This window comes from Cryptotermes secundus, unplaced genomic scaffold (genome assembly GCF_002891405.2).
Source record: "Cryptotermes secundus unplaced genomic scaffold, Csec_1.0 scaffold1230, whole genome shotgun sequence".
Lineage (NCBI taxonomy): Eukaryota > Metazoa > Arthropoda > Insecta > Blattodea > Kalotermitidae > Cryptotermes > Cryptotermes secundus.
Genome location: NW_019743170.1, coordinates 1,131,820 through 1,154,665, shown reverse-complemented (window position 1 = coordinate 1,154,665; position 22,846 = coordinate 1,131,820). Strand labels below are relative to the sequence as shown.

The 22,846-nt window shown below is 42.1% G+C and overlaps 1 protein-coding gene across 5 annotated transcripts in view; it reads left to right on the top strand.

The window, feature by feature from the left end:
- Positions 1–2,559: 2,559 nt before the first annotated feature.
- Positions 2,560–22,846, top strand: part of LOC111874015 (ecdysone receptor) — a 513,347-nt gene continuing 493,060 nt past the window's right edge. For 4 of the 5 annotated variants that reach the window (XM_023869122.2, XM_023869123.2, XM_023869124.2 and 1 more), the window contains exon 1: positions 2,560–2,686. The gene's annotated coding sequence lies outside the window, so the exon portion shown is untranslated. Of the gene's footprint in view, positions 2,687–15,592; positions 16,013–22,846 lie in introns of those variants that run through there. The other variant, XM_023869121.2, reaches the window with a different exon arrangement.

The window sequence follows — 22,846 nt, the reverse complement described above, 5'->3', positions numbered from 1 at the left end:
AATACGAAAGCAGAGATTCTTTTCTTCTCCAATACGTTCTGTCCCTCCCCCCCCCCCCTCAGCGTCTCGAATACTTACACGGGGTGAAGCGTCCGGATCTTGAAACTGACCACTCACCTAAATATATGGAGCCCAGGTTAAGACTGCATGTAGCTATGACTCAATTCACTCAAATAATTTAGTGGCTAAAATGCAAGAAAAAGGCGAAGTTGGCATGAAGATGTGTGTGGAAGTTGTGGCTTAATTTCACGATTCTTAACCTCATCACTAGAATTAGGTGAGTGATCTACTTCACGTCCCGGCCGCATTACTCCCGGTGTGCTGGGTGGGTTCCAGAGTCGATCTGAACGCTGTGGTGAAGAGAAAAAATATATCTTTCCCCAACCGAGAATCGAGTCCGTAGCTCGTTGCTGTACCCGCTGAGCTATCCCGGCTCCACAACAACCTGTGGAATGGTACTTGATTACTTAAGGACGAGGGCAGCACATATTTTTCATTTTCTTCAGTAATCTGTCTTACGACAGGTCCACAGTCTCTTCCAAAACAGTTCCTCCACTTAATGCGATCTAGAGCTTTCTCCTTCAAATGAGAATATCCTCTTCTGTCCCCAAGGTCATCCAGCATCTTCTTACGTCTTTTTCCTCGTCTTCTGGTCGCATACATGGTATCTCTGTTTTTGGAAAGAGACTATCCAGGAAAAGTGATAATGTGGTAGTTTTTCCATTTGCTTTCCACATCGCAGTAAAACAGCCGTTCAAACCACTCTGGTCACGCCTGTTGCTATACGAACTTGAACCATCTCGAGCATCATTTGCTCTGTGCTTCAAGTCGCTGCTGATGACGCTGCTTCCAGCTGCTTCTTTACAATTAAGTAACTCACGCCACGAGAGAAGGTTCATCTCACGTAGCTCATGGTTATTCTTTCTTATATCTTCTTATTTAACGGTGATTATATAGTGCCTGATGATAGGTTGTTTGGTGAATTGGAGGGAGGTGTCGTGACCTATTCGAGGCAGTATCCCGGCATTTGCCTTGAGGGACCTGAGTAAAACCACTAAGAACCCCATTCAGGATAGCAGATGTAGGAGCTGAAATTCGAACCGATCACTTCCTGACTGCAAATCTATCGGGTTATTTCTACTCGAACGTACTCTGTAATAGTTCCGGAACCCGAAGGTTCATTACCATATTCACCAAAGCCCACCACTGGTCCGCATTCTGAGCTACTTAACTCCAATCCACACCCCATTCGCTGCTCCCATTTAGACTTAGGTCTTACAAATGTTATCCTCCTTTCAGATTTTCCAAATAAAATTATGTCTGCATTTCTCATCTACCCCGCATGCGCTGTATGTCCGGCTAAACTTATCCACCTTCATTTCCATCGCAGTTCCAAGTCCCGTGTAACATTGCGTTATACGTTTTGAGGTTGTTTGCCCCCACCTCCAATCTACGTCTTCAGGTTATAAAGAGACTCTTTGTAAGATTTAATGTAGTGTTTTTGGTTATGATACCGTGCAGTCTGGAATGTGGATACCAAAATTTCCGAAGAACATACTGCCTCTATCTCTACCCTGAAGCTGGAAGCAGTAAGATCCTCAGATACGTTGGTACCCATATACCAGACAACACGAGTTACCCTGATAATGGCCGTGCCATAGCTCAGGCGGTTAGTCTCTGGCTTCCCACCGCAACGGTCCGGGTTCGAGCCTAGGTCAGGTCATGTGGGATTTGTATTGGACAAAGAGGCACTGGGGCAGGTTTCCTCCGAGTACTTCGGTTTTCTCTGCAATTTCTCATTCCAATGACTGCTCCACATTCATCATCTATCATCCGGGGCTGGTACAATAGGCCAATTAGTGCCCGACGTACCAAGTGGACTCTGCCTCACCCCACCCAAAGAAACTAAAGAAAAAACTACCCTGATAACGGATACAGTACGCTTCTCCGAAACGTTGGTAACGATATATAAGACTGCACGGGGTCTTAACCCATAGGTAAAACAACATTTGTAAGTTTATATGCCCCTAAGTGATATTCGAAACCGCTGCCTCCATGTGCAGACGACCAAAGGTACGCAAGAATTTTAATTCATGTCACTAGAGGTGATGCATTTGTTAAGAAAATTTAATTGGGTCAAAGTGGATTGCATCCACTCCTCATTAAGCTGAATTACTGATTTTCAATTTATCTGACATACCATTCTATGCTTGCCCTAGAACACCTCACTGCATCTTGTGACTAGTCTTGAAAACCATCAGACATGGTCTTTACGAATTCGATAACAACCTTCTCTTGTTTGTACAAATATACATTAACGCAATGCAAAAAAGAAATGAAACTTCACATCTCTGAACATTTTGCTTTAAATAAGTCATGATGTCTAATCGATCACATAATATAAATCAACGAAGGACGCAAGCAATGAAACCTTCCAAACCCTGTAAAAATGATTTAGTGATTTTAATATGTAGCGATTGGTCACACTGTGCCGTATCAAACGCTTCAGACATCACCGCCTGGCGGTCGGCCATCGCGTTAGCTCTCGTTTCTCTCCTGTTTGCATCGGACGGACTAGGGGAGCTGGTTCACGACTGGTGTCGCGCTTAATGTTGATACTCTTCGAGTGTTTGTGTGATAAATATTGTGAAATTTGTAAATCAGTGCTAAAAACAATGTCTAAGGGGTAAGTTTTGTTGTGTTTAAGGCTATTCCGACAGAATATTAGTGATTTTGAAGGAGGTTATTTATGGTGTGTGTGTGTGTGTGTTAGTGAATGTAGCTGTTGGTAGTGAACTGAAAATCCATCACTGTGTCTCAGGCTAGGGTGTAGAACCCCAGGAATATTTGAACGAATGAAACGTTTCCTTGGTTGAGGGTTACAGAACTGGAAACATTTGTAACAGTTGTATTGACCCGTTTAACAACACTTATCTGTTTATTTTCGTGTCTGGAATAGCGTGCTGTTATTTTTAGCTTCTAGATGAGCAAAGTCTGGAGGTGTAACCGTCGATATATATATATCACTAAGTTCGTTGGAATCAGAATAACAGCCATCAAAAAGCTATTATTTTCTTGCATCATTGGAATACGGGTCTTGTGTTTATTGCTACGGACTGTTTCCAGTGGCCGTATATATATATATATGACATAACTCTTGTCATTTTTAGTTGTGTTATGTTATGTGAAGCTCTTTGTTGCATCTGGCACTGTGTCAAATAAAAGGGGGAGGGGGCAGTACCCTAATTTTGTTTCCATCAAATACCACAGTTATGTCATGCATTTTGACATGTGTTCGCGGATTTTTACATATTAACTGAGGCTCAATGTTTCAGTAAAGAAAGCAACATTTCAATTCCTTGGAACAGTAATATTCTGTTTTGATGATGTTCAAGTATCAACATGTTTATGTGCCCCCTGGTCGAGTCCAGACTGTGTATTACATCGTTTACGTAATTAATATTAATACTTGTTATATATTTTGTATGTAATAATATACAAATGCGGTCGTGAATGGAACAATTTATTTGGTTGTAGTTCTTTGTCTTTTCTTCCTCTACACTACATGTTTCGGCCGTAACTGGCCATCATCAGGTGTTGCATTCACGACGGCATTTGTATTATTACACATAGAAGTGCATAGTGCAACAGGATGCTTAAATATAATATAGTAAACTTCTTATATATGTCTCTCGTTACCGTGGAATATTTATCGGTCTCGTGTTTGAGACCAGACGGCGCGGGGCTAGAGGAAGAAAGTCAGAGTGAAGTTAACTTTTAAGACTTTTCACTAGCGACGGAACGTAGCCTATTAACGGTAATATTATTTTCTTATAAGATGTGGCCAGTTCTGTTGGCCAGATTGCTCGTGCTTTGACGTCTTTCGTGATATTATGGACAACGTACCGTGTTTATTTAAGACGTACCGGTAGAGATATTTGCAGAATGGTTAGTAGAACCCATTACCCTTTCATTTCCCCCTTCCGCTTTCTCTTGCCGAGCTCACCACGCCAGACAGAAAGGTTCGCAGCTTTGACCAGCTTAAAAATATTCGCATTGTATTGTGTGGTAAGCTTGCAGTCTGGTAGTGTCACCCCATACATTTCTCTACAGAAACTTTTAACCTGTACATTACATGAGGTCAGGAATACCAAATTATGTAATAGTAATATTAGCGCAGCAGTAACTCGTCCGTATTACATCTCAGGATGCTTGGTTCTGATTTCGGATTGGCTGCACGGAGAGATAATCTGGGTTTTCCTCAGTTCTATCTGTCGAATGCTGGCATAGGCCATTCCACGTTTCCTGTTAGTATCTCAGGTCAGGTAACTACAGAAGTTATTGTAGTGATTCTTACGATGTATTCAGTTATTGAAAAAAAAAAAAAAACATGCTGGCAGTATGCCGTATCATTGGCTAGGGGTTGGACCGCGATTGGGGTTCGATTTCCGGCAAGAGCTTCAGTATTTGGCGCGTTCCAAACGCAGAGTTTAAAAAAAATGGTACATATATGTCTGACAGTACGTTTAGTCGAGATCCGCCCACAGGATTTTCATGAAATTTGGTATAAGGGGAGTTTTACTTAAATTTCATGACACGTTTTAATTTTTTTCTTAAATCTGACGATATTGGACACTACGGGAAGACCTACATGCGTTGTTATCATGCATTTTTCGGGCATAACTCGGTAAATATTAATCGAATCGAATCATATTTCGGACAGAACTGTAGAGAAAAATTAAACACATTTTATGCCCAGTATAGTTTACAGTGAGGCTTCGGGTTTTGACATAAATGATTTCCACCCCAATCATGTCACAACTGGTTAACAACAGTTGGACCGATTTTGAGCGAAAGCACCAGAACTGGTACTCTTTGTTACGTGTATTGTTGCTTTCCTGCCGGTTTCAACTGTCTTACAGAAAACGCTCGTAAATCCGGATCCGAAGTATGAAAAATGGAAGATTCTGTTCACACTTGTGTACGCAGTCCAAAAGAGATGTTGGATTTAGGAGCAAGAAGGATTAGAGCAAGAGGACTTTCAGACTGTAGAAGGCCGTGCCATAGCTCAGGTGGTTAGTCGCCGGCTTCCCACCGCGGCGGCCCGGGTTCGAGCCAGATCAGGTCATATGGGATCTGTGGTGGACGAAGTGGCACTGGGACATGTTTTCTCTGAGTACTTCGATTCCCCTGCCAATTGTCGTTCCACCGACTGCCCGACATCATCATCTGTCACCCGGGGCTGGTACAATAGGTCAATTAGTCGCCGGCGTACCAAGTGGACTCGGTCTCACCCCCACCCCAAGAAAAGAAAAAAAAAGCTGAACTTCGTACTGTGTTGTGGGCAGCAGGAGAGACTGAAATCACGCAAGAAAATATCCAAAATTTGCTTGAGCTGGATGAAGGNATAAAGATAAAAACAATAATAATAAAAAATAGTAACAACAGAGTAATAAGTCTATTGGGCTCGAAATATATGTAACAAAGAAGGCAGGCTGTATCAGTTCACTATATTTGCAACACCTATATATATATATATATATATTTTTTTTTTTCATTTATTTGTTTTTAAAATTTTTTGTCTTTTAGACCTATGTTTTACTTCATTAATCCGGCTGAGCCAGGGTTTACCGTATTTGCACTGTCTGTTGAATTATTGAATAGTTCGACTTGTATCCAAATGTTTTAATACAATACTATCTCGTATAATAAAGATGAGAAATGCATACAAAATTTTGGTCGGGAAACCTGGAGGGAAGAGATGACATTAAAATGGATTGTCAGGAGAATGGATGTGGACTAATTTCATTTGGCTTAGGGCAGGTATCAGTGGCAGATTCATCTGAACATTGTGAGGAACGTTAACTTAATTTCGGTTTAATTAATTGGTACTTTCTTCAATACGGAATTGGTTCACGTAAGATATACCTGAGGATGGCCTTATAAGGCTGAAAATAAATAATGAATTAGTAAACAAATATGTGACTATCAGTCGCCACGAAAACCATCGTCAAGGCTACATAAGTAGCATTAATAATACTGAAAATTAACATTAATTTTAATTAAGTGTTGGGTTACACAAAAGTCCGGGAAATTTAGACTAACTGATCAACTGTCAGTTTATCAAGTAGGATTCTGCTCTGTGGTGGGCACCATTCTATGTATGTCCACCATTTTTCAGACTGCTGTGTGATGTATGGAGTGTTAAGAACCAGTCCCAGAAAGTAGGCATGCTTTCGGCAACGTAAAACTTTTATTATGCCTGCCATAAACCCTTGGTTTACGCAGGAAAATTTATTGTAATTAAACCTAACTTCTTTGGGATGAACTGAGGCCTCTGTGATAAGAAATCATCACATAACCATCTGAGCTATGGCGTAGCCTATTGCAATTATCATCATTATCCATTTAAATCACAGTGATTACTATATCATCATCATCCTCATCATCAGTAATCTGTCAGACGACAGGTCCACAGTCTCTTCCAAAACAATTCCTCCACTTAATGCGATCTAGAGCTTTCTCCTTCAAATGACAGTATCCTCTTCTGTCCCCAAGGTCATTCAGCATCTTCTTACGTCTTCTTCCTCGTCTTCTTGTCACTTCTATCCGCCCCTCTATCTTTCCTTCAATAACTTCTTTTAGAAGGCAGTTTCTGCGTAAAACATGACCAATCCAATTAGCCTTCCGTTTTCTTATTTCGTGTAGGATATTCCTCTGCTCACTGACTCTAATTAACACTTCNAGTACAACTTCCATCATCTGTTAACAAGCTACCCAAATATTTAAAACATTTCACATTCTCCAGTTGTTTTTGGTCTATCTTTATTGTGACTGGGGTTGGTTGTCTCGAAATTTTCATTACTTTTGTTTTCTCCACATTCATTTCCATGCCATAGCACCTTCCAGTTTCAATTAGTCTATCAATCATGCCCTGTAGCACAGTTTCTTCCTTAGCCATTTACACAAGGTCATCTGCATATTTCATAGTTTGGATTACTGTATATGAGACCTGTATAAGTTTGAAACATAATGCGTTTGTCCATACAGTTTAGTTATATTTTATATAATTTTTAGAATAGACAGCAGCTGTTTCCCGAAATAACATTAACTGTTTGGGTTTTGTAATTGGTTTAGGTAGTGTTTGAACTGAATTTTTAAATATTATGTAGATAAATTTTGTGCTTCAAACGGGTGATGACAGTGTTATTGTTGATAATTGTGCAGAATCATTAACGACAGAACACAAGATCGTGTTGACAGTGTTGCGAATGGAATACTGAATTCTATATTTACAGTTTGATATTTTTTGTTTACATTGGTAAATAGCATTAGAATGTAAGTAAATTTACCTTTTGTAGTTACAGAAAACATGCAAAATAATAAAAATTAGCGTTTATTTTCAGAAGTAATATGTTTCTGAAAAAAATTGTCATAGGAATTCACGTGTAATTCTAAACGTCAAAGTTTGTGTATATGTGACTGAATGGAACTTGAGATGTTGAGCGCAGTGAAAATTTGGATTGTTGTCTTCGGTTATGACGTGTACATTTTCATACATGGTTGAAAATATTTCAAAATAACTTAAGGTGGAAGTGGAAGCTGTAATTTCTCCCAAAAACATTCTGCGAATGTCTGCAAGAGTACACGGCGCCATCCAGAAGAACACAGTTTGAATTCATCTGGACCACAATAGCTTCCAGTGGTGGGACGTTGTGATTATAATGATGCATTGTAACAGAAGTAAATTCTTTAGGCAGCTGACTAACAGTCAGTTTGTCCTTTGAAACTTCTAACTCATCATGTTTAAAACACTTCTTTTACGCCTTGCCCATTGTCCACTTTGTTTTATAAAAACCACAACATTTCAGAAATGGCTGTGTTTTCTTCCATCACTCGAACAGGATAATAATAAATTGCTGTTTTGCAGGGCCTCTACATAGAACTGCTCTCAAACCCTGGACCTCTACTTAGGAATCTAACAGAATACGTTTTCGTTTTCCTTTTGTTATTCACCTGATGAAGGACATGCATCCGGTTTCTTGTTTCTATAAAACGCAGAGTACAGCGATGGACGAAGTCCGAAAGAATAACCGTTAAACTTGCATCACCCCATTTTCTAGTCGGTATAGAGAGTGACTACGGGCTGGACGGCCGAGGGGTCGGAGTTCAAGTCCCTGTAGGGTCAAGAATTTCTCTTCTCCACATCGTCCAGATCGGCTCTGGGGTCTACCCAGCCTCCTATCCATTGGGTACCGGGGGGTAAAGTGGCCGGAGTTGAAGCTGATCACTCACTTTTAACTAGTACCGAGGTCAGAGAACGTGGATTACTACATCCATTCCCCCATACGCCTTCATGGCATAGTGCTTAAATTAGTTAAGTACAGGGACAGCTTTACCTTATCTCACCGTATTCGAAAAACTTCTGGCGTAACTAGCTCACTGTGTGCAATATGTGTTGCATTTGTGAGCGATGTTTTACGTTATGTACGCTCGGCGTAGTGTTTAACTTTCCGGTTTGGTATCTGGGAGCAACACAGTTCATGCTCTGCTCTCTCCATGTGTGTACGTGGCCGCTTCCAAAAGAATGTTGATATAATCAAGAAGAATTAGATTTTATTGCATAAATTCACAAATAAGCACTGCTTGGGCCCAATTTCTGTTTATTTTATATATTTCGTGTGTTCAAAATATTGCAGGCGAGATTTGAAACTGTTGGATGCTTCTGAATACAATCCAGAGGGACACCAGAAAGATTTCCTTCCAACTCGTCATTGACACACAAAGTTATCTGGCTGCGAATGTAACCAAAGATTTTAAGCCACTGATTGGTCTAGAAATAAATACAGATATATCAGGCTGTGACTCCCTGTGTGGTCTAGTGGTCAGAGTTCCTGGCTACAGATCCAGAGGTCCCGGGTTCGATCCCAGCGCTACCAGATTTTCTGAGAAGTAGTGGTTCTGGAACGGAGTCCACTCAGCCTCGTGAGGACAATTGAGTAGCTACTTGAATGGAAAAGTAGCGGCTCTGGTCTAGAAAACCGAGATTAACAATTCACGAACAATAACAAATAAATAATTATGTTTTATGAGCAAACAAATGCAGTGTTTTAATTGTTAATGAAAATATTTGTAATGAAACTAGAATATGGTTAAATTAAGAATAATTTAAATGTAAATAAACCGATAAAGTAGAGCAGGACGAGTTGGGCAGGGAATGTAGCACACATGGAGAGAAGAAGAATGCATGTAGGGTTTGGTGGGAAAGTCAGAAGGAAGAAGGTCACTAGGAAGACCTAGATGTATATGGAGGATAATAATAGGATGGATCTTAGAGAAATAGAATCGGGTGGGATGGACTGGATTTATCTGGCTGAGAATAGGCACCAGTGGAAGGCTCTTGTGAACATGATAATGAACCTTCGGGTTCCATAAAATGTTGGAAAATTCTTGAGTAGCTGAGCGACTGGCGGATCCTGAAGATCATGTGGGAGCCTCGACATCTCACAACCCTATGTGCCTGGACGTCCTGTTACAGGGAGAGCTCTACTTTGAGTTTTGCACGGCAGTGTCTATCAGGAGTACGGTGTTCTGAGTTGTTACGCCGTGTAGTTCGGAGTGAACCGGTGTTTCGGCGGAACATATCGCCTTCATCACGACATAACAACTCAGAAGACAGTATTCTTTGTCACTTTTATGCTAGTCAGAGTGAGGGGAGGGCGTGCTGATATCTTTTGTGATTCCGGCGGGTCTGAACCCGAGAGTTTCTGCACAGAAGTCAGTATCTTGCCTCTAGACCACCCCACATCACCTGTTCTGGTCTGTTGTATTTTATTCTGTGTCAAGAGTAGAATTGGCCATCTGCTTAATTAGTTAAACACAAAGCCATGGAGACGTATGGAGGTATGCCTTCACCATTCAGCTTCAAGTCTCGGCCGCTTTACCCCCGAGAAGGAGCTCCAGGTACCATTAAACATGAGTCTTGGCGGGTCCCACAGCCGGTCTGGACTCTCTAGAGCAGGCATGTCCAACGCGTCGATCGCTCGACGATTTTTGGTCGATCTCATAGGGCTATATGGAAATTATACGTGAAAAGCATGTAAATTCACTTGTAATATAAAATAAGAAAGACATCATAGCTACTATTCAAGATCTTCAATTATCAAGAAACATAATTGTGCGGCGAATAGAAATGACGTATAGATACATAACTGAACAGTTGTTGAAAGATGTTTCCAGTTGTGTTGCTGTCTCCTTCCAACTGGATGAATCTGCAGACATCAGAGGCACAGTCCAGTTACTAGTTGCTTTTACAACAAACATCATGTGTCGTGTTATTGTTACCAATATTTTTGCTTAAAGCGAGGTACGACAATAGGAGGGGGTGGTAGATGACCGGCAGTTTTGACACTATAAAGTCGATCACAACCCGTTTTAAGTTGGACATGCCTGCTCTAGAGAAAAGAAACATTTCTTGCCCCTGCCAGGAATCGAATCCCGGCCTTCCAACCCGTAGCCTCTCACTACAGAGTTAACTATCCCTGCGTGTTGTATTGTGTATTACTCTGCTGAGGAGGTTGCGACGTGTTTCTGACGTCACAAGAACTCTGTACGCTGCCGAACAATTTGTTCACGCATGATCGTGTTAGGGGTCCCTACCGCAGTTCTAGAGCCAGCACCATCCTGATTGAGCCCCCCCCCCCCCAAGAAAAAACTTTCCATCGGCTGTAACCGTACAGAGATGCCTATCCCTCGTTCTGTATCTGGCCGGAACTGAGCATTGGCATGCATCAGTATTCTTGAAGTATGGGTCCGCGGTCTGCTAGGGGTTCGCGAAATTATTATTTTTGTCGTAATGTAAGTTAGAAAGGAAAATACTGTATTGACTGTTTTTAATGTTCTACAAAATGTGGTTATTAGCATACTTCTCTAATTTCGAAAAAGTAAAGGTAGGCTTAGGAGATCACCATGTTATCTCTGAATCCCCCCCAATTAACGATTGAATCCCTGAACCAGTCTTTATGGAACTTGATATATATATGTCATGGCACCTGAGCCCATCTCAACGGCGTACTTCTTAAATCCCTCCCATCAGTCGGTGTGTCAGTTGTATCCACTATGGTTGCTAGTCAACGGCTCGGTAAAAACGTAACCGCAGCAACGAGTCCACATGCAACAACAGAAGAATTGTTGAACTCATCGTTTTATATGCGGTCCGTGTCGCACTAAACGAAAGTAGGCGAGTAGTTCTTCCCAGAATTTCTTATCTGGAATAATGTTATATGAAGTATATGCGTGTAAAGGTAAAGCTGTCTCAGTCCTTAACGAATTAAGCACTACGCCGTGAGAGTGTATGAGGGAGTGGATGTATAGATCCACATTTTCTTGACCTCGGCACTAGTTTGAGGTGAGTGGTCCGTTTCATGCCCTGGCCTTTTTACTCCCGGGGAGAGTCCCGTGTATCCATTGGATATGAGGTTGGGTGGACCCCAGAGCTGGTATGGACGAAGTAGAGAAGAGAAAATTTTTGACCCTACCGGGACTCGAACTCCAACCCCTCTGTGGTCGACATCGTACCGGCTATGCTATCCCGGCTACTGTTACATACATGTGCTCATAACATAGTGGTAACTTAGCTACGTGAAGAGAGAAATGGGCCATGATTGTACACTGTGTAAATAGGGGGTTCGCGGACTACAGAAATATGAGAAACACTGGTATATGGTATATTCCATCTGCTGTGGGAACCAGGGTGCCTCATAGTAACATAGTGATGTAGATCGTTACGTCATCGTTGGAAAGTCAGCCTGCTTCCCGTATTCATGCGCCGGTGGGAAATTCAAACACGCTAGCAAATTTTCTTCCGCAAGGTTGCCTACAAAGGACGTGACGTACCCAGCGTTCACAAGGTGGATGGACTTGAGGAAGATGCTTTTTCCGCCTACATATCCTGCACATGACGCTCTCCGAGGGTCTCATAATGTGTAGGTGTCCTCTCAATGCACGCTAGACCAATCAGCAGCGCCAGACTGCCCCAGAGCGATGCTGTATGGTCAAGATACGAAGTAGACTAGCCCCAGCTTGAGACGTTATGTAGTGATGATTGTTTCTTGTGTAGCGCGTTCCACAGTTCTGCTGCATGTCCGGACGGTTGACCATTTAAACCACAGTGGTTACTGTATACTATATATCCGGTATAGCGACTGGCTACGGGCTGTAGTGTCAAGAATTTTTCTTCTCCACGTCGTCCAGACCGGCTCTGGGTTCCACCCAGCCTCCTATCCAATGCGTACAGGGGACTCTTTCCCCGGGAGTAAAGCGACCAGTGCTTGAAGCTGACCACTCACCTCCAACTGATGCTAAGGTCAAGAAAATGTGGATCTATACACCCACTCCCCCATACGCCTTCATAGTATAGTGCATAATTAGTTAAGCACAGGGACAACTTTGCTTACTATATACAATATACACATATTGCATTATATACGCCACCAGCTTTATAATTAAATAACTCTGCATTTGTTCCCTGAGATATGTTCCATCCCTTTTGAGTGGAGCGGGGAAAACTCAGTAGTTACAGCGGCTTACGGGCTGGACGGTCGAGGGATCAGAGTTCGAGTCTCGGTAGGGAAATAGGACGCTGGTGGGAAGGTTTGCACCTTAGGAAATTGAAGGTAAAGTAGGATAATGATGAACTGCTTGATTTGTATTCTTCACAAAACGGTATTAGAGCGATCAAATCAAGGATAATTAGGTGGGCAGGACATGTAGTACGGATGGGAGAGATCAGAAGGGCATAGAAGGTTCTGATTGGTCGTAAGATTTGAAGGATGTGACAGCTTGAGACACGTGGAGGCAGATGGAAGAGCAATATTGTGACGTATATACCAAATACTGCCGGTCACGGTAGCCGAGCGGTCTAAGGCATGCACTGTCTTCGATCGCTCGGAAGCCGGGATCGTGGGTTCGAATCCCACTCAGGGCATGGATGTTTGTGCGCGTTTTTCTGTGTTTGTCTACAGGTAGAGGCCTTGCGACGAGCTGATCACTCGCCCAAGGAGTCCTACCGTATGTGTAAGATCTAGAAAAACCGAAGTGAACGGAGTTCATGGAGGTGGGCCTAAGCCCACTGGGGCTGTAGTGCCAAGGAAAAAAAATACCGAATGCTAGGCAACGACTCGGTAAACATTCCCGCGGAAGCAAACGCGCCCAACAGTAGGACGTTCATTGCTAGGCAACGGATCAGTCACTGTATAAGGTGCAATAAATCCGATCGTTCAGTCCAAAACCCGTCATATAAGTCACACGGGCAACCCCCCCCCCACACACACATACACGCTTGGCAGTATTAAAGTGGATCTTCAAGAAGTTTGCTTAAGGATATGTAGTGTAGGTTGAACCTGTCAGGTTCAGAATAAAGCTCAGATTCAGGCTTTTGTGAACCTTCTGGTTTCGCAAGATGTGGAGGATTACTTGAATTCATGCAAGAAGAAATGGAAATTTGCAATGTATAGGCGTACAGTTTCAGTTACCAAAGCTGGTTTTCATAAAGCCGCGTTAGAACCAGCCCCATTTGGTGTTCGCAGTGAAAGTTGCAGAAGTGCCCCTATCGCGTGTGTTCACGTCTGACAACGCAGTAGTGCGTAAAGAATTTTTATGAAATGTGATACCGGGCAGTTTCATACACATTTGTTGAAATTTCAAATTTGGCGAAAACCGGACAATAAGAAAGGACAGCACACGAAGGAATACACGTGTTTCTGTGCAGGTCTTGGACATAACTCGTTAGATATTTATCCTGGGGGGAATGTCTCGAACAAAAGTAGCAGGGATAATGGAACAGACATTTTGTGTCAAGTACTTTTTTTTTCCCGAGAGATGAACTGACAGGAGGTTGGAGAAAACTGCGTAATGTATAGTTCCATAACGTGTTCTTTTCACCAGATATAATTAGAATCATCAGGTCGAGGTGGATGAGATTGGCGGGGCATGTAGCACGCATGGGGAATAAAAGAAGAGTGCATATAGGATTTTGACTGGAAAGCCAAAAGGAAAGAATCACTAGGAAGACTTAGACGTAAGCCGGAGGATAATATTAAGATGGATCTCAGAGAGATAGGATGGGGTGGTGCGGATTGGATTGATCTGGCTCAGGATAGGGACCAGTGGAGGGCTCTTGTTAACACGGTAATGAATCTTAGGGTTCCATAAAATGCTTGGAAGTTTTTTTGAGTAGTTGCACAATTGGCGGCTTCTCAAGAAGGGTTCAGCTCCATTGAGTTAGTTTATTACAACCCCCCCCCCAGGTAAGCCGTATATTTTTCAAAATAATTAAAGAGAGGCAATTTTAAGTTGTGATGTCACAACCCAAGAAATCTAGACAATGAGAGTGAAAGGCCAAGCTTGTTATCCTGTTTGTACTGTAACTAATTAAGCACTACACCATGAAGGCGCATGGGGAATGGATATATAGATCCACGTATTCTTGACCGCAACATTAGCTTCACGCCCCGGCCGCTTTGCTCCGGTTAAGCAGTCCCGACCCTCCGTTATATAAGATGCTGGGTAAGCCCGAGAATCGGTCTGGACGACGTGGAGAGTAGGATTTTTTTTACCTTGCCGCAACTTGAATTCCGACCTCTCGGTGTTCCTGCCCGTTGCCGGGAGCTATACCGACTACGCTGTCCGGGCACGATTATTTGTAAAGGTGAAGTTCCTCTGGCATGTACTGTCTTCGCTCGCTTGAAAACCTGGGTCGTGGGTTCGAATCCCACTCAGGGCATGGATGTTTAGTTTGTGTGTGTGCGTTTTTCTGTGTTTGTATACAGGTAGAGGCCTTGCGACGAGCTGATCACCCGCCCAAGGAGTCCTACCGAATGTGTAAGATCTAGAAAAACCGAAGTGAACGGAGAAGTTCATGGAAGTAGGACTAGGTCCACTGGGGCTGTAGTGCCAAGGAAAAAGAAAGTTCCTCTGCTTAACTAATTAAGCACTACGCCTTGAAGACATAAGGGGGAGTTGATGTATAGATCCACGTTTTCTTGACCTTGGAGGTATAATAGTTGGAGATGAGTGGTCAGCTTCACCCCCGGTCGCTATACCGCCGGCAAAGGAGTCCCTGTTAGCCATTAGATAGGAGGCTGGATGGGTCCCAGAGCCGGTCTGGACGACGTGGGGAAGTTAAATTTCTTACCTTGCAGGGACTCGAACCCGTTGATCTTCCAGCCCGTATCCGGTCGCTATACCTACTGCGCTATTCTGCCTTGTTTACTTATACGTTTCTTAACTGTTAGCCTTTGTACAAACCTTAAATTAGACGCCGTCTTTGCTTACAGCAAAGAACCAGTCAATTCTGAGTCATGTGTTTTGTTAGCATTATTTGCTTGTTAAGTAATGGAGATGCATCGTTTTAAGTCAGGTAATATATTTCCTCATGGGACCAACATTCTTGAGACTGGTAGTAAGTATATTCTCTCTCCCTCTCTCTCTCGCTGCAGTATATAGGAAAGTAGGTCGTTCGCTCGGAGCGAGCCTGTGTTGGGTTTTGGGGTCGCTCGCCGCCCGGTTGAGCCGGCTGAACAGAAACCCTGCAAAGCAGCACTGTACAGACGCACCAAGCAGTTGGAGGAAGCAGAGCGTAATTATAATGGTTCAAGCTTTCGTGTGCGTGTTTTGACGTGGAAGTTTCGTTAGAAAAATGCAAGTGACGACATTGTATTACTCCACAGTGGTTTTTTAAATATGTTCTGTGTGGGTATCATAAAAGTAACGTACTAAATGTGTCAGATCGATTGATGTGAAAGTCGTTTTGGTGTGGATGTGCCGTGGTTTAAGAAATCTGTTCGTTTGTTAGGTTATGTCAGTGATTAAGTATGATTTTAAAGTGAAGTTTAAGCTCTTAAGGTACGTGGTTGTGTTGTGTAAGTGTGTAGAAACGCATGTACGTGCCTGTGGATATACGTGCTGTGTTCCTGGAAGTGATATGAAGTTCAAGTCAACTGGAATACACAAAGTAAGGGTTTGTTTGGGTTAAATATAATATATCATCCAGAAACCCTTATTGCTTCCAATGAAGTCTTCAGTACCTCTGTTATAGGCGTATAAAATACAAGAGGAAGTTACCGTTAGCCCTGTAAATCAACAGTGGTTATTATATGTACCATCTACTTTTAGAAACTGAATTTTGTGCAGTCAGTGTATTTGTGAGTTCCCTATGATTCTCACAATAAACAGTAGTTCCCAAAACATTATCCGGTTGGTCTTTGTAGCGGGGACTTAATGTTTCCTGTGAGGTACGAACTGAAGTTGTATATAGCCAATATTTTCTTTCAGAACAGATGCAACTGTGGGCCACGCACTGAAGCAGTTTATGTCACTATACCGCGTTATAACAAGTATTTAAATAACACTGACAAGACATACGAACTTGGATAGTTAATTTCATAACCTTCTGTGACTTTCGATTATGTCGATATACCATATTAACCGCCATAATGTTCTTTGCGAGTCAGTAGCAGGACTATATATATATATATATATGTAGCGTCTCATGATAGGATGACGAATGATGAATTGGGAAGGATCTGGAAGGACACACCCGTGGTCTAATCGGTATACTCTTCTGGCATATCGTTGGAGGGACAGTAAATCTGCGAATACTTTGTCAGGATAACGGGTGTCTAGCCGAAATTCGACATATTCCGAATAGAGAGTCTAGACTGTGAGTACTACGCCAGCCCACACGGAGGGTAGTTATAATCAAAGAGCATGACATATTTAAGCTTTAACTCTCCCACCTTCGGAAGTGTATGTTAAGTAGTTATAAATTTTGAGAACTTCGCAGTAGTACTCGTGTGTGGGGTTAGATGTTTATGAAATTGTGGATACAGTAAACCCTCTCTAATCCGGATGTCGGATAATTCGGATCGAAATTTGAAAAATGAAAAATTCTGTCCACAGTTGAGTACGCACTTTAAAAGACGTGGGATTTAGGAGCAAGAGGGATTAGAGCGAGTGGACTTTCATACTGTGTTGAGGGCAGCTGGAGAGACAAGAAAATATCCAAGATTGGCTTGAGCTGGATGGAGACCCTGGATTTCAGCTTTTGACAGATGAAGAAATTGCTGCAGTGATATATTTTTTCATCAGCACCCCCATTAAATTAATCCGTATTACCGAGAGTTTGCTATATTTTAAACATATTGTTAACTGATATTAAATTTACAGTTACAAGTCATAACCACCCTTAAGATCCTTGTTAGCCTTTTATGAAATAATGGAAAGAACGCCCTATATGTTGGACATGCCTGTCTGTGACCTAGCGTTAGCGCCTGAACCGTTGAATAGATTTTGATAAGAGTTCAGCTTGGGAGACTTCCACTGAAAGTTATCAGGCAGGTCCGGTTTTCAGCCATGTTTGTCTGAAACAAAAGCCTGCTTAACATTAGGTTATAAGTGTACTTTTCCATGTATATTATATACTTTGTCATTTCTTTGTGAAATTCGTTAGATTTTAAGCGAATGATGTTAATTGGTAATTTCTAATCGTTCTTATAAATTACAGAGATCATAAATTGATTTCTCGGGAATTCATTTGAAATTATACGTTGTTTAATTATTATTTAGTTCATGTATAAAATTTGCTCATATCGAATTTCTTGTTCGTTTATATACTTGTTGCAAGTAGGCGTCAGGTACACACTTCTGAATCTTATTAAAAAAAGATATTTTAACGGATTTGATGAATGCGTTGCCAGGAAGCAGCTTTATAAACCGGCCCAACACGCAACAGTAGATGAGAATGTGTTTTCTATGTTTTCCGCGCCAGTCCAGTGCTGGTAACGATCAATGAACTCGCGGTGTGACATGCGACACGTGTTTTCTGTGTGGGCTGCGCTTTGCAACAATAGAGGAGCTGTGTTTTCTGTGCGTAGTCCTTGCTGAGAGAGTACAGGAATTGGAAATTATTTCACTAAAAGACAGACCCGCCCTCTCGTTAGAGAGGGCGCCCCACAATATCAAGACAGTGTCTACCAAACAGTAATAAATATGTGGTAATGAGCAGGAGTCCTACCGAATGTGTAAGATCTACCGACGGGCTCGACGCCAAGACCGACCGACCGACCGTCAGTTGTAATGTGACTTGACATTGTCTTTGACTTTGATTTCACTTGAGTGCCGAAATTCCAAGGAAACAGCAGTGTGGCCGGAAGAAGAATTAGAAGACTTAGTGTGTGACGTTACATGTGCTGTAGTACATCGATATTGGGAGTGTGTAATGTAGTGAGACTTTCATAGTTCCTGTGTTACAGACCCGTTGCCAGGAAACGGATAGTGAAGACTTGTGGAAATAGGCTGAGAAAATTAGTGTGGAGTGATTGTAAATTGTATAAATTAGCAGTAATGTAACAATTAATTGTAGTTACGTCCTATAGGTGGTTAATAAATCCAACTACCAATCCGAACCCATTCTTTAGTCACTGTGACTCGTGACAGTATGATAGCGTAAAGAAGTGGCATGTTACTGGATGGTGTATGGTACCACGGAAGTGAATAGGCCCTTGTAAGGGTTCCGTAATATGCGGCGAATTTGTTTAATGGTTGAGCAACTCTTAGCTTTTGAAGAAAGAATCACGCTGAGAAAGTTGGCAGAATCTTAACACCGTTCTGACTAACATTGAGGAGCATTGCTTTTCGAATTCTTGTTGCCTGGACGCCCTCTATCCTGAGAGGTCCTTCGTGTTTTCGTTAGTCCCTCCAAGTAAATAATGCTTCGACCATTTTCTTCAACACCATTTTCAGTTCGTTATTAACTAATGAACTTGAATCTGACACTATAGGATGAAATACAGCGTCGTTAAATAAAAGTTAAAATGAGGACTCTGCCCCGTATATGTAGTTAATTATTAATACTTTGGCAGGAAGCAGCCTTTCTGTACATGCGTACATAACACGTGATGCATGCTCGCGTGACGATTGGTACACACAGACAGCAAGGTGATCTCATAAGCCTCTGTTTACTTTTCAAAATAAGGAAAGTAGGCTAATACAGGGATTATTTCCGTAAACGGTTTCTTTTGTAGTTTATTTTATGGCATTGTCAGTATCTCAGGCTGCATTACGTTGGATAGTAGATTGATTAATTAACAATGAATTGGGAGGGATTTGGAAGGAAGCGGTCTTGGCCTGATAGAGCTATTGGGGGGAAATTACGGAAAACATCAGTGAAGGTAGGAAGTTTCCTGACCTACATGTGAACCCAACACCTCTCGCTTCATAACTTGTACTATTCGCCAAATATAGCTAATTAGAATGATCAAGTCAAATAGGATGAGATGGGCAGGGAATGTAGCACGAATGGGACGAAGATGAATGCGTATAGGATATTGGTGGGAAAGGCAGAAGGATAAAGACAACTAAGAAAACCAAGACGTATGTGGCATTATAATATTAAGATGGATGTTAAAGAGATAGAATGGAGTGGGATGGACTGGATTGATCTGGTTATGTATAGGGACCAGTGGAGGGCTCTTGTGTACACGGTCACTAATGAACCTTCGGATTCCATAAAATGCTGGGAAGTTCTTGAATAGCTGTAGAACTGGCTTTTCGAGAAGAGCTCAGCTCCATTAAGTTACTTACACCTCACGAATGGAGGCTATGTCGTTAATCACACTACACCAACCTGTTCGGGCTCGAAAGGGTTAATGGTGCCAATAGGCGGCTCATACACGTACGAGTCTGGCTCGGCGAGGAGCCGGGCTCGGATTAGTTTCACCACGTTTGAGTCTGGCGACCCACACACGGACGAGTTTGACTCATTGGAACCCCAGCCGAGTCGGACTCGCGAGCCAGGCTCCTACGTTTATGGGCCCCCTTACACAGAATATCTCCATTAGTTGAATAACAGGTAACGTCAAATCGGGTGGCTTCTTGCCACGTCAGTTTTATCGCAACGTGACGTTTTATCAGCTATACTATTAACGAGAACAGAAAACAAGTTAAGAAACAAGTTTTAACTTTTTCTGTTCTAGTTAATAGTATAGCTGATAAAATGGCATCACGTTATAAAAGTGATGTGGCACATAATATTCTGTACCATGATTTTAATATACCCATGTTATGTATATGACGATTTCTTAAAAGATAGCTTGTGTGAATACTTCTGCCTTGTGCCAACTTTCGAGTCAGTAAAAGTGGGTCGTGATTTTTGTTCCCTTTTTTCAGGCTGCATCTTTCCACATTCTGATTTGAAAATATAAATAACGCACGTGGAAAGGAAAACGAGGCTTCTCCGGGCATCGGAAACAGACACGTCTTTACATAATTACTTCCTGCAGCGTGTACCTGTAATCCAATTGATCTTATCACTTTTTTTATATTCATAATGGGGGATGGAGTCCAGCTGGGTCCACTCGGCACGTCGGCCACTGTTTGGCCTACTGTAGCCTGCCCCGGGTGATTATGATGATGGAGAGTTTGGTGGAATGAAGATTGGTAGGGGAAACGGAAGTACTAGGAGAAAACCTGCCATATTATCATGTTGGGTGTGAGGTTCTCACAGCGGTGAATATGATCCAGGCATATTCACCACTGGTGAACTGTGAGCATATACCGACAGTACGGCGTCACATCCCACAAGATAGTACTCTTCTGAACCTTACCACATTTTGATTTGTCCTGTAGCAGTTACCGACTTGAATTAACCTTCTTTTAGATGTAACACATTTTCATTCCTTATTCCTTAGATGGCGGGCACGTGGTAGCGTAGTTGGTTGAGGCACTATGCTACAATCCGGAGGGTCGCGGGTTCGATTCTCCAAGAGATAATCAGATTTTTTTAATTGATCTAATCCTTCCAGCCGCACTATGGCCCTGGGGTCGATTCAGCCTCCGCGACCAGTTTGATCTATTGTGCTTCCCTCTATGATATTCTACCAGTCTCTATGCCCTATCGATAAGTGGTGCGTACCATCAGTCCCGCCGAGCAAGCGAGTTCGGCCACTTGCTTAGCGGTGTCTATAATGCTTCCCCCATCTATCAGAGGCCTTAGAGACTATTGTTGGGCGGGAAACATCCTGGAATTTGGCTCAGTGATCCCCTTTGGGGATATGAGGTTCTTTTACGTGCCGTAAAGTTACGACACGGGACACACAGCTTAAAGTCCCTCCCGGAGGACTTGTTCCCTGAATTTTTCCGCCCATAAAAATTCGACGACCTCCGCCGGGTATTTGAACCCGCGTACTACGAGTCATGAGGTGGGAACGTTACCTCTAGACTACGGAGGCCGCTTTACGTCTAGGTCTTGCTAGTGGTCTTCTGGCTTTCCCACCGAAACCCTATATACATTCCTCTTCTTTCCCATTTTTGCTACATGCAGCTTCATTCTCAACTTCATTGACTTGATCATTCTAATTATACTCCTAGAAGAGTACAAGTTATGAAGCTCCTGATTATGCAGTTTTTCTTCAACCTCATCTCACTTCATCTCTCTTCGGTCCAAATATTTTCCTCAGCACCCTGTTTTCAAACACACTCAGTCTATGTTCCTCCCTTAATGTCAGAGACCAAGTTTCACACCCATACAGAACCACAGGCAAAATTACAGTTTTGTGTTAGACAGCAGACGATAAGACAAGTTTCTGGATTGAATGGTAGCAAGCGTTACTAGGGTGACCAACTCTCCCGTATTTCCCGGGATCTCCCGTATTAGAGCTAATTTTTTGTATCATCCCGGCTCCAATATTGACCTTCTATTTCTCCCGTATATTTCAGTACCAATCAAGATCGAAAAATTTAAATTATATATTATTTCCGCCAAATACATTCCGATATAAACTGTCATTATTATCGACAGTTTAGACTTAGAGGTACTCATCGATAAATATCGAAAAATTACCTATAATACTCGATAGAAAGTTTATCATATACTAATCGATAGCGGAATATCCGTTTCCGGATTGTAATATTTTCTGTTCTTGCTTCTTGCCGTGTTCATCCTCGTGCTTTTAAATAATTACCAAATTGAATCCATTTTCGTAATGAGTAGTGAGAGTGAAAGTGAAAGCAACAATGCAAAAACTCCACCTAAGAAGAAAACTAAATACTTGTGTGTTTACTTGAGAAAATGGGAAGAACAATATTTATGGTTAAAGTCCGTGCCCTCCAACGTTTACAGAGCTTATTGTATACTTTGTAAACGTGAGTTCAGCATCGCTCACGGGGGTAATACCGAGTGCAGACAACATTCTTGCACAGAAGGGCATAAACGAAAGGAAAGGGACGTGAAGACCTCTTCAAATTTACACCTCTTTTTCGGGAACAGCAGCAAAGACTTCAAAAACGTTGCAGGTGAGTTAGCATTGGTTTTCCATACTGTAAAACACAACATCGGCTACAGAAGTATGGATTGCGCAAATAAGTTATGGAAGGATATTTTCCATGACTCTTAACTTGGCTAAGAAGATGTCCTGTGGCCGAACAAAGGCTATTGTGAAAAATGATCTAGCGCCAAGAAGTGTGCAAGACTTCATCGATGTGTTGAAGGATCCTGCAAAATCAATTTTTTCTCTATTGCAACTGATGCCTCCAACCACAAAAACAGAAAGATATTCCCGCTGGCTGTGAGGTATTTTGACCCTCTTAGTGGTGTTAAAAATAGGCTCCTGGACTTCATTGAACAAGCTGATGAAACAGCTAATGCTACCCATAATTTGATCAAGTCTTCACTTGATACACACAAGTTAAGATATAAAAAATCTAACTTCATATTGTGCGGATAATGCAAATGTGAATTATGGGAAGCATAATTCTGTGTTCAAACTACTACAAGAAGATAACAAAAATG